Below are 4,975 nucleotides of genomic sequence, written 5' to 3'. Positions count from 1 at the left end.
TCACAGCCACGCACAAACTCTACATCGTAGCTATAAGGGCTGAGTCTTAACGCCCAGCCATCGGCCCTTGTTAAAGCTCTCTTAGCGGTTTCCCGAGATCGATTCAAAATAAAAGTTATGCCTCTAGCATCAGTGCGCAAAGTGAAATGCCTACCTAATAAAAAGTATGCAAAATGTTCGACCGCCCACACAGCTCCTAAAGCTTCACGTTGATTTTGGGCGTACTTTTTCTCAGTGACCGTCAGCGCCTTAGACGCAAAACTAATTATGCGAGGGGTACGTTTACCATCCTCCTGCACTAACACTGCTCCCAAAGCATTAGGTGAGGCATCTGTATATAAAACGGTTTTGTCATCTTCCGAAAAATATCCAAGTGAAATTGTACAATGTACAATGCGATCTTTGACTAACTCAAATGCTTGCTCTTGTTCCTGTCCCCAGGTCCAAGATTTTGAAGACACCGTGGTCCACAAAGGAGATGAAATATCTGCAAAGTTTCGTATGTACGGGCTCACAAATGAAGCCAACCCCAAGAAGCTCCTCAGTTCTGATGTGGTGCTCGGATGACGGAACTTCCTGATGTCCTTGATTTTTGATTCCTCGATGTTGAATCCTGACTTATCCAGCTCATGTCCCAGGAATTTAATGCGGGTTTGATTAAACTCACACTTAGCCATATTGAGTGTCAGATTGTTTGTGTTCAAGATACGTAAAACATGGGCGACAGTCTTTCGTAACTCTTCTAGCGTTTCAGCATACAACAGTATATCGTCTATATAAACAATTTTGTTTTTTACCTCCTCTAAAATTCGAGACATCTCTCGTTGAAAAACTTCAGGAGCACAGTTTACCCCAAACATAAGTCGGGTAAACCTGTACATCCCGTCTTCTGCTAAGAAAGTTGTTAAATCTCGTGACTCACTACTCAACTCAAGATGATAGTAGGCGTTGGACAAGTCAAGCTTAGAAAAATATTTTGCACCGTGCAACTTGACTTTCATCTCGTCAACTAGAGGCAGCCGGAAATATTGACGCTTGATTGCCCTGTTCGGTGCCCGCATATTGACGACCAGCCGAAAATCGTCCTTTCCTTTTTGCACCGCAGACATACCGCTGATCCACTCCGGTGCCATAGTAACCCTCTCGATGATTCCGCGCTGCTCCATTTGCTTGAGCCGAAGTCTTGCAGCCTCGCGATATGCCGCCGGAACATTATAATATGCGTTTTTCTCTGGAGCAATCGATTTGTCAACGCAAAACTTTACCTTAACTCCTGGCATCTTCGGAAAAACTTCGTCCTGTAGTGATTGTCTACAATTATAAACATCAGCGCCTACCTTTAACAACTCCATGTCACTCGCAGTATTTCTACCAAGCAACGAACAGCGACCCTGTTTAACTACCAGGAAGTCTGCAGTTACGACCGGTTTTCTGAATCCAATTGCATGAATTTTGGCTCTGAAAGCATGTTCAACTAACATTGGCTTATCGGCCCCATAACCGCGTAAATCCCTGTTACCAGGAAGTTGAATATAATCAATCCTCGCCCATCCAGTTTGCGACTGCTCCTGGAGATTGCGCCAATCATCCCCACCAATAACATTAGCATCTGCCCCAGAGTCAATAAGAAATCTTATTGGATTTGATGAGCCAACGGTACAATCAACCATCACGTCTCCAAGCGAAAGTGCGTTGATTTGCTGAAAAATGAAAATGAATCCCTCGTTGAATGAAAAACCATAATTTGCGAAAACATGATATTCTGTTATATTTTCTGCATATTTTTTTTTATTAGAATGTATCGGTTGTTACCTGTGCCTTATTATCTTCCACCATAGAATCGGATTTATATCGACTGCCCTCTACATTGTTGACTCGTTTCATACGGCAGGTTGCAGCAAAATGGCCGCGGCGTCCACAGGAGTTACAATTTCTGTCCAACGCTGGACACCGTAGACCACCATGGACAGCCCGATTACATCTTGAACACCGTTCATAACGTTGTAATGGAAGCTTAGTTTCTCCTCGAAATTGGTTTGGTCTGAAACCAGGACCTGTATCATTGCCATTACTTTGTTTACGCTTCATTCCCACGCCACGAGAAAAACTACGGGATACAGCCATGATGGATGTCGGATCCTCGAGTGATGGAGACTCGGGCTGTAAAGCTTCATCTCGCGTAGCTGACTGAACAACAAAGTTTGTATCATGTCCATACGTTCTTGCTGCATTAGCTAATGCACGATTCCTTAATCCTTTCAGCAGTTGCGTTCGAACAAAACGCTCTTGGTCGGATGTACTGTAACCACAAAGCCATACTTTTTCCATCAACCTGACAAATTAAGACATCATTATATAATTGAAACATATTGTTTTAAAAGCTTTTCAAATTAACCTGGCATGGAAGTTAACTGCCGATTCTCCTTTCTCCTGTTGCATAGACGAAAACATGTCATGCTCGGCCGAGGTATCAGTTAATGACTTCAAGTAGTTCTCAATGTTTTTAACGAAAATCGCATAGCAACTGGGACCATTCGAGTCAGGACGCAACTTGGCCGCACGGACAATTCCTTTAAGCTCATCTCCAATGGATAAGTATAGCATTTGGTATCGCTTCACCGGGTCATCTGCATTAGCCAATGAAGCTGCCAACTCGAAGTTCTCGAAGTATTTTATCCAAGCTTCCCACAGTTTGTTAGCAGAAACGCCTTTCGGGAACGGTTTGATGTTGTCCCATCTGATGCTTTGCGTACTGCTACCAGTTTGCATTACGGTTGATGTCAAGGTTGGTGCTAATGCTGGTCCTTCAGAGCTATGAATTGCTTCAGAACGATGATTATCTTCGTGATTACGCAAGCCGGAACCAGCGATTTCAGCAATAGTCTTCTCCAGTTCAAATATTCTTTTCCGCAATTCTCGCGTTTCCTTATCCGGATCTACTGAAGTGTAATAGTCGGCGTAAAGCTCATCATGTGTGTCACCAATGTAACTTATGTGGGCTGCATCAGAATTGGTAACTCGCACAAACCTTCCAGGGCTGGACACATAGCTTTCTGATTCTTCTGAACTCTCCCTGTTGTTTTCAAAAGCCGGAGCACGAACATATTTACCCGGGCTTGACATTGTGACTTGCACAGCACCAAAAAATTCTTCGCGAGGTAGATGTAAAACTTATCTGAAAAACAAACGGATAAGCACAATTGTGCTGTTAGCGTCCAGCCCACATTTAATTTATTGCTATGTTTTTTTTTCTCAATGGCTTCAATTCAGCTAGTAAAAATTTCCCAACAATCAATAACTCAGCATACAACGTTATATATACTCGTCCCGAGCTATCAAACAAATTCAGTGCTCGTCCCGAGCTTTCAAACAATTTCAGTGCTCGTCCCGAGCTATCAAACAAATCCAGTGCTCGTCCCGAGCTTTCAAACAATTTCAGTGCTCGTCCCGAGCTAAATGCAATTTGTTCGTCCCGAACTATCAATCACCTTTATCAGTGCTCGTCCCGAGCTAGTTCACTGGTTAATGCTCCTCCCGAGCTATTGCACTTCCACAATAGTTCGGCGAAAAACCTCAAACTGTCTTCCTCGTGTTCTTATTTTTATCACCAAATTATGGTCCGTGCTCGTCCCGAGCAATTATCATCACACCACTACAAATCATGATTAAACACACTATGAACACGAACAAAAAAAAACACAATGGCGCAATAGCGCCCCTCGCAGCTGCATCACACGGCAACCATTTTTTTTTTTTTTTGCTGATTTACTCTTTTTTTTTGTTGAATTTCTCTACCGCCACACATTGGGTGATTCCCAAAGAGACAATTATACTTACTTTTGCTGCTAAATAACAAGCAGTAAAATACCTGAAACGGTCGCCAATGTGCAGTTCCGCCATTCGCTAGGAATCACCCAACACGCAGCAGTAGGCACACACTCAACTTACCTCAAAGAAGGTTCACTCGTCAATGATGACTGCGATGGCGGTACGACTGTACAGCAGTGCCTTCGTGTGAGCTAGCTGGTGAGCGCTGAGTGACTGAGCTGTTGTCACTCACGCATTAGGCTGATACATGTTGGGCTATCATTTTATAGGCTGGTGCATACCACACATAGCTCACCTGTAAATGACCATCGTAGCCGTAATTAAGAGCTTCTCCTTTTCATATTCGTGCAGCTTGTCGTATAGCGCAACTGCATTGACGTTGTACATACGCTTGGTTTTGGCCTTATTAATTTTATACGTGACGAAAAGTAACAAATCGACAGACAACAACAAACAACTGCGTGGTGTCAAGCTTGGTGTCAAGGCCTGTCGACCTAAGAGGGAATACCTCATCGAAAGAATAAAGCTGGGTTTAGACTAGGCAAGTCAAATGATCAACTCAGTTGAATTCAATTGGCTTGAAAAGTTGAGCCTGGTTCAACTTTTTTCAATTCAAGTGAGTTGATCAAGTCAGTTGAATGGTATGGTTTACACTTTCAATTCGCGTTCAAGTCAGTAGAATTCAACTGACTTGATCAATTGACTTGCCCTGTCTAAACCCAGCTTAATGGTTTATTCTTCCATGCCTCACGAATAAGTTATCGAAGTTATCCACTGTGTTTTCACTAGAAATACTCAGAGGGAGAGATAGGCGGAGAAAACAAAGTACAATTCGGCAGCAGGGATTTGTACCTAAAATATCTTACAACCCTTGCTAGAAGCCAGCATTTCACATGACTTTTATTTTTGATTCGATTTACGTGCAAAATAATAATTGATTGCATCGCAATATTTTGCACATTTCTTGGTGCCATTAATTAACCAACTAAGATCAATTAATCAATAGAGTTAGAATATTGTTTTTGATTGCAAAAACTACTTAGTTAAATTTGAGAAGCATACGAAACATAAAGGTGATTGAATTTCTGTTCGATTGCAATACTCTTAAAATTAATCTAATACGAATAAGAAATCCTCGGACAAAATC

The sequence above is a fragment of the Ochlerotatus camptorhynchus genome, unplaced genomic scaffold, assembly GCF_037179485.1.
Source record: "Ochlerotatus camptorhynchus isolate MF236.1 unplaced genomic scaffold, CSIRO-AGI_Acam_v1.1 ptg000335l, whole genome shotgun sequence".
In the NCBI taxonomy this organism is placed as follows: Eukaryota; Metazoa; Arthropoda; class Insecta; order Diptera; family Culicidae; genus Ochlerotatus; species Ochlerotatus camptorhynchus.
This window is presented reverse-complemented; position numbering follows the sequence as displayed.